Source organism: Pan troglodytes, chromosome 4 (assembly GCF_028858775.2).
Source record: "Pan troglodytes isolate AG18354 chromosome 4, NHGRI_mPanTro3-v2.0_pri, whole genome shotgun sequence".
Taxonomy (NCBI): domain Eukaryota; kingdom Metazoa; phylum Chordata; class Mammalia; order Primates; family Hominidae; genus Pan; species Pan troglodytes.
Window position 1 is genome coordinate 262203 of NC_072402.2, and position 15783 is coordinate 277985.

Genomic DNA, 15783 nt, shown 5'->3' on the forward strand with positions numbered 1-15783 from the left:
TTCTAGAACCTGTGAATATACACACACACCACATCATATACCAAGCCTGGCTGTGTCTTCTCACAAATGCGCTGCTGGGCACCACCCCCAGTTCTAGAACCTGTGAATACACACACACACCACATCATATACCAAGCCTGGCTGTGTCTTCTCACAAATGCGCTGCTGGGCACCACCCCCAGTTCTAGAACCTGTGAATATACACACACACCACATCATATACCAAGCCTGGCTGTGTCTTCTCACAAATGCGCTGCTGGGCACCACCCCCAGTTCTAGAACCTGTGAATATACACACACACCACATCATACAGCAAGCCTGGCTGTGTCTTCTCACAAATGCGCTGCTAGTCACCACCGCCAGTTCTAGAACCTGTGAATATACACACACACCACATCATACACCAAGCCTGGCTGTGTCTTCTCACAAACGCGCTGCTGGGCACCACCCCCAGTTCTAGAACCTGTGAATATACACACACACCACATCATACACCAAGCCTGGCTGTGTCTTCTCACAAATGCGCTGCTGGGCACCACCCCCAGTTCTAGAACCTGTGAATATACACACACACCACATCATACACCAAACCTGGCTGTGTCTTCTCACAAATGCGCTGCTGGGCACCACCCCCAGTTCTAGAACCTGTGAATATACACACACACCACATCATATACCAAGCCTGGCTGTGTCTTCTCACAAATGCGCTGCTGGGCACCACCCCCAGTTCTAGAACCTGTGAATATACACACACACCACATCATACACCAAGTCTGGCTGTGTCTTCTCACAAATGCGCTGCTGGGCACCACCCCCAGTTCTAGAACCTGTGAATATACACACACACCACATCATATACGAAGCCTGGCTGTGTCTTCTCACAAATGCGCTGCTGGGCACCACCCCCAGTTCTAGAATCACACCAGCCAGTTCACCCTCCAGATGGTTCACCCTCAACTTCGTAAAAGTTCGTTACCTAATCTACTGACAGGCTCATCCGCGACGTAATTTTAAAGATTTCCTCGGAGCTGCCATGGGAATCCTGGACCTCAGCCTGGACAAAGAACAGCTGCAGGTCATTCTCATGTGTGGACACGGAAGCCCTGCCTGCCTTTGCTGGCCAGCTGGGCTGAGTGGGCCTGGGAAATTAAGGCTGCAGGGTTGGTCCCAGGCAGTCTTGCTGAAGCTTGCCACATCCCCCAGCCTCCTGGATTTGCCAGGATCCAAGAGCATGGACTTTAGGAATTCCTGGTGGAGGAGTGAAGAAAATGTGACAGGGTGTCCTAGGCCCCAATCTACAGGAAGAAAACTGGAAATAAGACTGAGGACTTAGTTTAAGATGTTCCTACTCAGCCTCTAGCTTTTGTGCTACAGTTCTGGGAACAGACTCCTCTCTCCTGAAAACCACTTCCCTCTGCAGCATTAAATTTCACCAAGATGTCTTGCTTGTGGAAAGACTTCCAAGGATGCCTGGAGAGAGGAGGATGGAAATGTCCCGCTCTCTAAACAGATAGACAGATGCAGCCAGACAGAAAATAGTTTATCTTGCTGAGGTTTCTAATTTGAAAGAGGCCTGGGTCTAGAAGTCTACCCAGAGGGCTCTGTGTTGTGCAGGCAAAGATAAGAACCTTCCCTGTGGGAGTTCCAGAGCCAGTTTTCATAAACACCCATCGGTGACTGTGTTCAGAGTGAGTTCACACCATCCTGACCTGCCCTGAGTTAGACCTTACATGGTCTTCCTCCTCTAGGAAGCCTCTGCAGCCCAGGAACCTCCCCTTATCTGAAATGAACAGCATTTGAAGCTTCACCAGACAGACCAGACAGCTTAGCCCTCGTGTTGTGCCATGTGGGTTGTTCTCTGAGAGGCAGGAGAGCATAGTGGTTACTAGGAAGGGGAGGACTTTGGGACTAGACTGCCTCGGCTGGAGTCCTCTTTCTGCTTCATAGCCACGTGATCCTAGGCATGTTACCTGTGCCTCAGTTTTCACTCTATCAATATGTAATAACTGAATCTGTCCTTGTGGTGAGGATTCAGTGAGTTAACATATTTGAAGTGCTTAAAAATGAGGCTTGTGTCCATACATTAATGAGTGAATACACACATGGTGATATGGACATACAGTGGAGTATTAGTCATAAAAAGGAAGGCAGAGCTGATCCATGGCACCATGTGACTGAACCTCAAAAGCATTAGGTTAAGTGGAAGAAGCCAGACACAGGTCACCTATTGTGTAATTCCATTTATAGGAAATATACAGAATATGTAAATCCGTGGAGAAAGAAAGCCGATTCCAGGGGCTAAGGGGAGGGGAGAATGGGAAGTGGCTGCTTCATGGGTACAAGGTTTCATTTTGAGGTGATGAAAATGTTTTGGAACTACACAGAGATAGTGTTGGCACAACATGGTGAATGTACTGAATGCCACTGATTGTTCACTTTAAAATGGTCAAACCTATGTGAATTTCACCTCCATTAAAAAAAAAAAAAAAAAGGACCAGATGTGGTTGCTCACACCCATAATCCCAACACTTTGGAAAAAGGTGAAAGATTTTTTTTTTCTTTTTTTTTATATACTTAAGTTCTAGGGTACATGTGCATAATGTGCAGGTTGGATACATAGATATGCGCGTGCCATGTTGGTTTGCTGCACCCATCAACTTGTCATTTACATTAGGTATTTCTCCTAATGCTATCCCTCCCTCAGCCCCCCACCCACTGACAGGCCCCAGTGTGTGATGTTCTCTGCCCCATGTCCAAGCGTTCTCACTGTTCAACTCCCACCTGTGAGTGAGAACATGCAGTGTTTGGTTTTCTGTCTTTGTGATAGTTTGCTCAGAATGATGGTTTCCAGCTTCATCCATGTCCCTGCAAAGGACATGAACTCATCCTTTTTAATGGCTGCATAGTATCCCATGGTATATATGTGCCACATTTTCTTAATCCAGTCTGTCATTAATGGACATTTGGGTTTGTTCAAAGTCTTTGCTATTGTGAATAGTGCCACAATAAACATACATGTGCATGTGTCTTTATAGTAGCACGATTTATAATCCTTTGGGTATATACCCAGTAATGGGATTGCTGGGTCAAATGGTATTTCTAGTTCTAGATCCTTGAGGAATCACCACACTGTCTTCCACAATGATTGAACTAATTTACACTCCCACCAACAGTGTAAAAGCGTTCCTATTTCTCCACATCCTCTCCAGCATCTGTTGTTTCCTGACTTTTTTTTTTTTTTTTTTTTGAGACAGAGTCTTGCTCTGTCACCCAGGCTGGAGTGCAGTGGCGTGATCTCACCTCACTGCAAGCTCCGCCTCCCGGGTTCACGCCATTCTCCTGCCTCAGCCTCCGGAGTAGCTGGGACTACAGGCACCCACCACCAAGCCTGGCTAATTTTGTTTCCTGACTTTTATGATTGCCATTCTAATTGGTGTGAGGTGGTATTTCACTGTGGTTTTGATTTACATTTCTCTGATGGACGAGTGATGATGAGCATTTTTTCATGTGTCTGTTGGCTGCATAAATGTCTTCTTTTGAGAAGTGTCTGTTCATATCCTTTGCCCACTTTTTGAGGGGGTTGTTTGTTTTTTTCTTGTAAATTTGTTTGAGTTCTTTGTAGATTCTGATTATTAGCCCTTTGTCAGATGGTAGATTGCAAAAATTTTCTCCCATTCTGTAGGTTGCCTATTGACTCTGCTGATAGTTTATTTTGCTGTGCAGAAGCTCTTTAGCTGAATTAGATTGCATTTGTCTGTTTTGGCTTTTGTTGCCATTGCTTTTGGTGTTTTAGTCATGAAGTCCTTGCCCATGCCTATGTCCTGAATTGTACTGCCTAGGTTTTCTTCTAGGGTTTTTATGGTCTTAGGTCTAACATTTAAGTCTTTAATCCATCTTGAATTAATTTTTGTATGAGGTGTAAGGAAGGGATCCAATTTCAGCTTCCTGCATATGGATAGCCAGTTTTCCCAGCACCATTTATTAAATAGGGAATCCTTTCCCTATTTGTTCTTTTTGTCAGGTTTGTCAAGGATCCAATGGTTGTAGATGTGTGGTGTTATTTCTGAGATCTCTGTTCTGTTCTGTTGGTCTATATCTCTGTTTTGGTACCAGTATCATGCTGTTTTGGTTACTGTAGCCTTGTAGTATAGTTTGAAGTCAGTTAGCATTATGCCTCCAGCTTTGTTCTTTTGGCTTAGGATTGTCTTGGCAATGCGGGCTCTTTTTTGGTTCCATATGAACTTTAAAGTAGTTTTTTCCAATTCTGTGAAGAAAGTCACTGGTAGTTTGATGGGGATGGCATTGAATCTATAAATTACCTTTTCATGATATTGATTCTTCCTATCCATGAGCATGGGATGTTCTTCCATTTGTTTGTGTCCTCTTTTATTTCGATGAGCAGTGGTTTGTCGTTCTCCTTGAAGAGGTCCTTCACATCCCTTGTAAGTTGGATTCCTAGATATTTTATTCTCTTTGTAGCAATTGTGAATGGGAGTTCACTCATGATTTGGCTCTCTGTTTGTCTGTTATTGGTGTATAGGAATGCTTGTGATTTTTGCACATTGATTTTGTATCCTGAGTGTTTGCTGAAGTTGCTTATCAGCTTAAGGAGATTTTGGGCTGAGACGATGGGGTTTTCTAAATATACAGTCATGTCATCTGTGAACAGGAACAATTTGACTTCCTCTTTTACTAATTGAATACCCTTTATTTCTTTCTCTTGCCTGATTGCTCTGGCCAGAACTTCCAACATTATATTGAATAGAAGTGGTGAGAGAGGGCATCCTTGTCCTGTGCTGGTTTTCCAAGAGAATGCTTCCAGTTTTTGCCCATTCAGTATGACATTGGCTGTGGGTTTGTCATAAATAGCTCTTATTATTTTGAGATACATTCCATCAATACCTAGTTTATTGAGAGTTTTTAGCATGAAGGGCTGTTGAATTTTGTAGAAGGCCTTTTCTGCATCTATTGAGATAATCATGTGGTTTTTGTCATTGGTTCTGTTTATGTGATGGATTACATTTATTGATTTGCATATGTTGAACCAGCTTTACATCCTAGGAACGAAGCTGAAGGATAAGCTTTTTGATGTGCTGCTGGATTTGGTTTGCCAGTATTTTATTGAGGATTTTCACATCAATGTTCATCATGGATATTCATCTAAAATTCTCTTTTTTGGTTGTGTCTCTGCCAGGCTTTGGTATCAGGATGATGCTGGCCTCATAAAATGAGTTAGGGAGGATTCCTTCTTTTTCTATTGATTGGAATACTTTCAGAAGGAATGGTACCAGCTCCTCTTTGTACCTCTGGTGGAATTCGGCTGTGAATCCATCTGCTCCTGTACTTTTTTTGGTTGGTAGGCTATTAATTATTGCCTCAATTTCAGAGCCTGTTATTGGTCTATACAGAGATTCAACTTCTCCCTGGTTTAGTCTTGGGAAGGTGTATGTGTCCAGGAATTTATCCATTTCTTCTAGATTTTCTAGTTTATTTGCGTAGAGGTGTTTATAGTATTCTCTGATGGTAGTTTGTATTTCTATGGGATCCGTGGTGATATCCCCTGTATCATTTTTAATTGTGTCTATTTGATTCTTCTCTCTTTTCTTCTTTATTAGTCTTGCTAGCAGTCTATCCATTTTGTTGGTCTTTTCAAAAAACCAGCTCCTGGATTCATTGATTTTTTGAAGGGTTTTTCGTGTCTCCATCTCTTTCAGTTCTGCTCTGATCTCAGTTATTTCTTGCCTTCTGTTAACCTTTGAATTTGTCTGCTCTTGCTTCTCTAGTTCTTTTAATTGTGATGTTAAGGTGTCAATTTTAGATCTTCCCTGCTTTCTCTTGTGGCAGAGTAGAAGGAAGCCCTGGGTTCCTGAAGGCATCATGGAGCCACCACGTCAGCCCCGTGCTGCTGACCTCCTTTCTCCTGTTGTGTGGAGAATACGAACCCTGGTGCTTGAGCTCGCGGTCGGGTTTCTCTTGGCCACAGCTGGAAGTAATCTTAACTGGATGAGCTCCTCAAAGTCTCACTATGTTGCTCAGGCTGGTCTTGAACTCCTGGCCTCAAGCGATCCTCCCACCTTAGCCTCCCAAAGTGTTGGGATTATAGGCATGAGCCACTGCACCTGGCCGACCTGGGAGGCATGTAAAGCAGTGTGTAAAGAGAAATTTATAGCACTAAATGCCCACAAGAGACCTCTGCCTGAGAACGTGGGTTTCAGCCTAAGAGTTGTAATATGTGTGCCCATTCACAGGTGCTGCATCAGAGTCCCAGGTGGGAAGAAGGCAAGCATACACAAAAATGGTAAAAGGCAGAAAGGAGCCCAGTCTCTTTCTTTTTAAGAAGTTTTCCTAAGAATCTCCACCCAGCGACTTGCTCTCACATCTTCTTGGCCAGCACTGGACCACACGACTCCTTCTAGATGCACAGGAGTCCTAGGATTCTATGAGAAAGAAGGGGAGGGTGGGCAAAGGGCAGCCATCTGTGCAGCATCTGCTGGAGACACCTAACCCTTGGTGGAGGGGTTGTGGTGCTGGGAGAAGGCTTTCTGGACGGTGTGACAGCAGAGATAAACTTAAAGGCCAAGTAGGAGTTACCCTGGTGAAGCAGGGCAGGGTTACAAGCATTCCAGCAACATGAAGCAGCAGGAGTGTTTTAATTAAAAGAAGGGAGTTGCTGTAACCAAGTATAAACAAATAAAGGCTTAAACACAATGGAAGTTTATTTCTCACTAAGGGAACATCAAAATCCATGATACTTTAAGTCAGGGACCCAGGATCCTCCCATCTATGGCTCTGCCATCACTAATCTGGGTCTTCCACAATTGCCGTGCTCCTTGGAAGTGGGAAGAGCAGGCGGAGGACACGTGGGAGGTTTTAGGGACAAGCCTGGAGGCAGCATGCGTCACTCCCATGCAGAGTCCATTGGCCAATGCTGGCTCCGATGGCCACATCTCACTGCAGGGGCAGCTGGGAAATACAGTCTGGCTATCTACCCAGGAGGAAGAGCAGCCAGTTTCTGCTGCTGATGATCAGGAGGTGGAGAAAATGTTCAGTTGGGCAGGGAGTGGGAATAGACAAGACCACAAGCAGCTTGGTGCCTCTGAAAGGGAGAGGGGTGGAGGGGAGACTAGAGAGGTGGGTAGGAATACTGGATTCCACTGACCACGTGCTGGATGTCATGCTTAGCCCTCCTGCTCTGTGCCAGGTTAGGCACCTGGTGTTTTACATATATTATATTACATTGTATTACAGACAACTCCATAGCAATCCTTTCCTCTCCATTCCATTTCTCTCCACTCCATCCCATCCCATTCCACTCCCTTCATTTCCATTCCAGTCCATTCCATTCCATTCCATTCCATTCCATTCCATTCCACTCCACTGCACTCCATTCCACTTCACTCCACTCCACTCCACTCTACTGCATAGCACTCCACTCCATTACATTCCACTCCACTCCACTCAAATCCATTCAATTCCATTCCACTAAACTCCTTTCAACTCCACTCCACACTATTCCATTCCCCTCCATTCCACTGCACTCCTCTCCATTACTTTCCATTCACTCCACTCCATTCCACTCCATTCCTTTCCATTCCTGTCCACTCCATTCCACTCCACTCCATTCCACTCCATTCCATTCCACTACAATCCATTCTACTCTACTCCATTCCAGTCCACAGTACTCCATTCAATTGCATTTCACTCCACTCCATTCCATCCCAATCTACTCCATTCCATTGTATTCCACTCCACACCACTCCATTAAATTCCTTTCTATTGCATTCCATTCCGTTCAACTCCATTCCATTCCACTCCGGTCCATTCCATTCCACTCCACTCCACTTCATTCCACTCCATTCCATTAAATTCCACTCCATTCCATTCAACTCCACTCCATTTCACACCACTAAATTCCGCTCTACTCCATTCCACTCCACTCTTTTTCATTCCATTCCATTCCACTCCATTCCATTCCACTCCACTCCATTACACTCCATTACACTCCATTCCACTCCATTCCATTAAACTCCACTTCATTCCACTCCACTCCATTTCAATCCACTCCACTCCATTCCATTCAATTCCTTGCCACTCCATTCCATATCACTCCACTCAATTCCATTCCACTCCACTCCATTCCAATCCACTACGCGCCATTCCATTCCACTCGATTCCATTCCATTACACTCCACTCCATTCCATTACCTTCCATTCGACTCAGTTAAGTTCCACTCCACTCCATTCCATTCCACTCCACTCCATTCTGTTCCACTCTACTCCTTTCCACTCCATTCCACTTCATTCCATTCCACTACTCTCCACTCCACTACACTCCAATCCACTCCTTTCAATTCCACTCCACTCCACTCCATTCCATTCCTCTCCAATCGGCTCCACTCCATTCCATTCCACTCCACTCCATTCCATTCCTTTCCATTCCATTCCATTCCATTCCATTTCACTCCACTCAACTCCACTCAATTCCATTCCATTCCATTCCACTCCACTCCATTCCATTCCATTCCAGTCCATTGCACTGCACGCCACTCCACTCCATTCCACTCCACTCCACTCCATTCCACTCCACTCCAGTCCACACCACGCCATTCCATTGCACTCCATTCCACTCCATTCGACTCCACTCCATTCCTTTACATTCCACTCTACTCTGCTCTGCTACACTCTTTTCCTCTCCACTCCTCTCCACTGCACTCCACTCTACTCCAATTCACACCATTCCATTCCAGTCCACCCCATTCCATTCCAGTCCATTCCACTCCACTCCATTCCATTCCACTACACTCCACTTCACTACATTCCATTCCACTCCACTCCATTCCATTCCACTCCACTCCACTCAGTTCCACTCCATTCCACTGCATTCTATGCCACTCCAGTCCATTTCACTCCACTCCATTCTATTCCACCCCACGCCACTGCACTCCACTTCATTCCACTCCACTCCACTGTACTCCACTCCACTCCATTCTATTCCATTCCACTCCATTCCTTTCCCCTCTAATCCAGTCCACTCTACTCCATTCCACTCCATTCCTTTCCATTCCACTTCACTCCATTCCACTCCACTCCACGCCATTCCATTCCACTCCATTCCATTCCTTTACACTCCACTCCATTCCATTACATTCCATTCTACTCCGTTAAGTTCCACTCCACTCCATTCCATTCCACTCCACTTCATTCCATTACACTCCTCTCCACTCCACTAAACTCCAATCCGCTCCTTTCCATTCCACTCCACTCCATTCCATTCCACTCCAATCTGCTCCACTCCATTCCATTCCACTCCACTCCATTCCATTCCACTACATGCCATTCCTTTCCATTCCATTCCATTCCAATCCATTGCATTAAATTCCATTCCATCCCATTCCATTTCACTCCACTCCACTCCATTCCACTTGACTCCACTCAGCTCCACTCAATTCCATTTGATTCCATTCCACTCCATTCCACTACACTCCATTCCATTCCACTCCACTCCATTCCATTTCACTCCCTTCCACTCCAATCCACTCCTTTCCACTCTACTCCATTCCATTCTTCTCCAGTTCAGTTCATTTGACTCCATTCCACTCCTCTCCTCTCCATTCCTCTCCACTCCATACCATTCCTCTCCACTCCATTCCGTTCAATTTTGCTCCATTCCATTCCACTCCACTCCTTTCTATTCCACTCCATTCCATTCCACTCTTTTCCATTCCACTCCACTCCATTCCATTCCACACCACTCCACTCCATTCCACTGCATAACTCTCCAGTCCATTCCATTACACTCCATTCCACTGCACTCCAATCTGCTCCACTCCACTCCATTCCATTCCACTCCACTCCATTCCATTCCACTACATTCCATTCCTTTCCATTCCATTCCAATCCATTGCATTAAATTCCATTCCATTCCATTTCACTCCACTCCTCTCCTTTCATTGACTCCACCCAACTGCACTCCATTCCATTCCACTCCATTCCACTACACTCCATTCCATTCCACTCCACTCCATTCCATTTCACTCCCTTCCACTCCACTCCTCTCCTTTACTCTCTACTCCATCCCATTCCTCTCCAGTTCATTGCATTCGACTCCATTCCACTCCTCTCGTCTCCATTCCACTACACTCCACACCAATCCTCTCCAATCCATTCCGTTCAATTTCACTCCATTCGATTCCACTCCACTCCTTTCCATTCAACTCCATTCCACTCCACTCGATTCCACTCCACTCCTTTCCATTCAACTCCATTCCACTCCACTCGATTCCATTCCACACCACTCCACTCCATTCCACTCCATTACGTTCCAGTCCATTCCATTCCACTCCATTCCACTGCACTCCAATCTACTCCACTCCACTCCATTCCATTGACTTCATTCCATTCCATTCCATACACTCCATTTTATTCCACTCCACTGCCTCCGATTCCATTCCATTTGACTCCATTCCATTCCATTTGACTCCATTGCATTCCCCTCCATTCCATTCCATTCCATTCCGCTCAACTCCATTCCATTCTAATCCACTCCATTCCATTCCCCTGCTCTCCATTACCCTGAATTCCATTCCATTCCATTTCACTCCACTCCACTCCACTTAATTCCATTCTATTCCATTCCATTCCATTCCACTCCACTCCACTCCATTCCATCCCATTCCAGTCCATTACACTGCACTCCACTCGACTTCATTCCGCTTCACTCCACCCCCTTACACTCCACTCCATTCGATTGCACTCCATTCCACTCCATTCGACTCCACTCCACTCGATTCTTTTCCATTCCACTCCATTCCACTCCACTACACTCTTTTCCTCTGCACTCCTCTCCACTCCACTCTTCTCCAATCCACACCATTCCATTCCATTCCAGTCCACTCCATTCCTTTCCAGTCCATTCCACTCAAATTCATTCCATTCCACTACACTACACTTGACTCCATTCCATTCCACTCCAGTCCACTCCACTCCATTCCACTCCAATCCATTCCATTTCACTCCAATCCTTTCTATTCCACCCCACGCCACTGCTCTCCACTTCATTCCGCTCCATTCCACTCCACTGTACTCCACTCCACTCCATTCCATTCCATTCCACTCCATTCCATTCCATTCCACTCCATTCCATTCCTCTCCAATCCATTCTACTCTACTCCATTCCACTCCATTCCATTCCACTCCACTCCACTCCATTTGACTCCACTACATTCCACTCCACTGTACTCCATACCACTCCACTCCACTGTGTTCCACTCCACTCTATTCCATTCCGCTCCAATCCATTCCACTCCATTCCTCTCTGTTCCATGCAACTCCACTCCATTCCACCCAATTCCATTCCACTCCACTCCATTCCATTCCACTCCACTCCTCTCCATTCCACTCCACTCCTCTCCATTCCACTCCAGTCCATTCCATTCCACTCAACTCCATTTTATTCCACTCCACTGCCGCCCACTCCATTTCATTTGACTCCATTCCATTCCATTAAATTTTATTCCATTCCACTCCATTCCACTCCACTACTCTCCATTCCAATCCACTCCATTCCACTCAAGTTCATTCTATTCCCTTCCATTCCACTCCATTGCATTCCAATCCACTCCGTTCCATTCCCCTGCTCTCCATTCCACTCAATTCCATTAAACTCCACTCCACTCCACTTCATTCCATTCTATTCCATTCCATTCCTCTCCATTCCAATCCATTCCATTCCATTCCACTCCTCTCAAATCCATTCCATTCCACATCAATCTACTCCACTCCATTCCATTCACTTCCACTCCACTCCACTCCAATCCACTCTACTCGACTCCTCTCCATTCCACTCCTCCATTCCACTCTATTCCTTTCCATTCCACTCAACTCCATTCCATTCCAATCCACGCCACTCTCTTCCACTCCAGTCCATTCCATTCCTCTCCACTCCATTCCATTCAATTCCACTCCATTCCATTCCACTCCACTCCATTCCATTCCACTGCATTCCATTCCACTCCACTCCATTCCCTTCCACTCCACTCCTCCCACTACATTCCACTCCATTCCATTCCATTTCACTCCACTCCACTCAATTTCACTCCATTCTATTCCATTCCACTCCATTGCATTCCAGTCCTCTCCATTGCACTACAGTTCCTTCCACTCCACTCCACACCCCTCCATTCCATTCCACCCACTGCACTCCACTCCACTCGACTCCACCTCTCTCCACTCTACAACATTCTATTCCTTTCCGCTACAGTCCATTCGATTCCACTCCACTCCACTCCATTCCATTCCACTCCATTCCATTCCACTCCACTCCTTTCTATTCCACTCCGCTCCATTCCATTCCACTCCATTCTATTCCATTGCATTTCATACCATTCCATACCATTCCTTTCCTTTTAATTCCACTGCACTCCACTGCACTCCTTTCTAAACCACTCCATTCCACTCCACTACATTCGAATCCGTTCCATTCCACTCCATTCCATTCCACTAAACTCCATTCCACTCTATTCCTCACCATTCCATTCCACTCCACTCCACTCAACTTCACTCCTATCCACTCCATTCCATTCCATTCCACTCCACTCCACACCACTCCTCTCCATTCCATTCTATTCCACTCCACTCCACTCCTTTCCACTCCACTATATTCCACTCCACTCCACTCAACTCCCCTCCACTCCATTCCACTACACTTCACTTCACTCCACTTCACTCCAGTCTTCTCCATTGAATTCCGTTCCATTCCACTCCAGTCCATTCCATTCCACACCACTTCATTCCATTACAATCCATTCGATTCCTTTCAATGCCACTCCAATCCATTCCACTCCACTCCACTCCATTCCAGTTCACCGCATTCCAATCCTCTCCACTGTACTCCACTCCATTCCACTCAATTCCATTCCTCTCCATGGCATTCCATTCCTCTCCATTCCATTCCATGCCACACATTTCAGTTCGATTCCATTCCTCTCCATTCCATTAAATTCCATTCCATTCCATTCCACTCCACTTCACTCCATTCAACTCCAATGCATTCCACTGCACTCCATTCAACTCCATTCAATTCCATTCCATTCGACCCCACTCCATTCCTATCCACTCCACTCCACACCATTCCATTCCATTAAAGTCCAGTCGATTCCATTCCATTACCCAACACTCCATTCCACTACACTCCATTCCACTCTACTCCACTGTACTCCACTCCACTCCAATCCGCTCCACTCAATGCCATTCCACTCTATTCCATTCCAATCCACTCGTCTCCAGTCCACTCCATTCTCTTCCTCTCCACTCCATTCTACTCCACTCCACTCCATTCCACTCCACTCACTCCATTCCACTCCACTCCATTCCACTCCACTCCAATCCATTCCATTCCATTCCACTCCATTCCCATCCAATCCATTCCACTCCACTCCATTCCACTCCACTCCACTCGATTCCACTCCAGTCCATTCCACTGCACTCCATTCCATGAAATTCCATTTCACCCCATTCCATTCCATATCACTCCATTCCATTCCACTCAATTCCATTCCCTTCAATTCCACTCCACTTATTTCCCCTCCTTTCCACTCCATTCCACTCCACTCCACTCCATCCCTATCCACTCCTCTCCACTCCATTGCATACCACTCCACTCCTTACCACTCCTTTCTTCTCCATTCCACTCCGCTCCCCTCCTTTCCTTTCCAATCCTCTCCAGTCAATTCCATTCCACCCCACTCCATTCCTTTCCACTCCACTCCACTCTATTCCACTGTATTAAACTCCACTCCATTCCATTCCAGTCCATTCCACTAAACTCCACTCTATTCCACTCCACTCCATTCCATTCCACTCCACTCTACTCCACTCCATTCCGCTCATCTCCACTCCACTCTACTCCTTACCACTCCATTCCACTCAACTCCACTCCATTACATTCCACTTCATTCTATTCCAATCCACTCCATTCCTCTGGACTCCACTCCATTCGACTCCACTCCATTCTGCTCCCATCCACTCCATTCCACTCCACTACATTCCATTCCTCTCCACTCCATTCCATTCCATTCCCTTCCTTTCCATTCCATGCCACTCCTTTCCGTTACACCCCACTCCACTGCATTCCACTCCTCTCCATTCCATTCCAATCCACTCCACTCCACTCCACTCCAGTGGAGTCAGAATGACAGTTTGGGTGAAGCAGTATGTCCATGTAAAACCACTTTTCCAAACCTTGCAAATCTACAGTGGTGAAATGTGATGCAGTTATGGTCAATGATATTAAGCATAATATTTTTGGTGGGGCATCTGGTAAGAACCTTAAAAGAGAGGAAAAAAGTAGTTAAGAGGCATTGTCCATTAGCCTTTGCCTTTCTGCTATCTTCTGCATGAAGCATGGTCAAAATGTTGGAGTCAATGCAGCCATCTTGCAAACATTCAGCAAAAGCACAGTCTAGGAATGTATTAAAAAAAAAAGACTAGAAATTGCCTCATACTTGATATCATTGTGAAGCTATTATAGCATTCCTTGATTTTATGTTATATAAGAATAATAAACCCTTAATTTATAAAAGGCAACATTTTTCATGTTTTATGTTTCAGCCTATTGTACTTGTGAATAGATTATGTGTTATAGATCAAATGTGATTTAGAAATATAGCCCTTTCTCCAATCTATCATTGATGGGCATTTAGGTTGATTCTGTCTTTTATATTGGGAATAGTGCTGCAATGAACATACGCGTGCATAGAGGATCAGGAAAGATAAACAATGGGTACTAGGCTTAATACCTGGGTGATGAGATAATCTGAACAAACCCCCATGACACAAGTTTAGCTATGTAACAAACCTGTACATGTACCCCTGAACTTAAAAAAAGAAATATGGTCTTTTCTTAAAGTTATAAAAGTGTTGTTTTCTTTCTTTGTTTTCATTTTCTTTAGTGTCTTCAGTTAAATATGAGGGGCTATCAATTATTTTAGGGCACCTTTATATGAAAGGTTATGATATATTATTAAGTGAAGAAATGTAACTTAATAACTTTAGAAAGAGTATCATTTCAATTTTGAGAACAAACTAAAACCAAAAATTAGATATCTAGAGTCTATTCTGTGCATATTTCTTGAGGTAACAGATCTGACGTTTTATTTTCTTGTGTGTTAAACTTCATCAACTATTTCTGTTTTTATGACTACTTTGTCTCTAGCTCCTTGACCAGAATAGGTAGAAGTAGGTACTCAATAAATACTTGTTGAAAGAATAAAAACATGAAGGTATCATTATTATCTACACACACACACACATAATACTCTATATTAGGGTGTAAACAATACTTTGGGGGAAGTTACTCAATTTCTTTTAGCTTGCCTGTCTTTTCATATTTTTTAAAATTGAACGAGGTTTATTTCTGTCAGAATAAAATAAATAAAAGAAACTTCATCATTAATGATAAATTAGAAGAAACTGGAAAAATTAGGTGATTCTTTATTCCATGTATTATTGATCTTATAAGAGAAGATTATAATAGTCACCCGCTTTCAGTTTCAGCACTTTAATTTCCTTTATCCTTTTACCAAAATTAATTTTAGATTGATTAAGAGTTAAATGTAAATAATAAAGCAGTTGAAGAGCCAAAAGATAAATGAGAAGATTTTAGAATAAAATAATTTTGTAAGATTTCTGGGTGTAACATTAATATAAAAATTAAACACTTTCTTTAATAAAAATCTAGAAAAGGTGGCGGGTAATAGTGGACTGTACATGCACTGAAGTCTTAT

The 15783-nt window shown here is 44.4% G+C and overlaps 1 protein-coding gene across 7 annotated transcripts in view; it reads right to left on the reverse strand.

Moving 5' to 3' along the window:
* The window catches only part of LOC749983 (putative WAS protein family homolog 3), a 498033-nt gene that overhangs the window by 26035 nt on the left and 456215 nt on the right, over window positions 1-15783 (reverse strand). For 2 of the 7 annotated variants that reach the window (XR_010156844.1, XR_010156842.1), the window contains one exon: window positions 1326-14325. The exons of the other annotated variants lie outside the window; for them this stretch is intronic. The gene's annotated coding sequence lies outside the window, so the exon portion shown is untranslated. Of the gene's footprint in view, window positions 1-1325; window positions 14326-15783 lie in introns of those variants that run through there. 7 annotated transcript variants of the gene reach the window in all.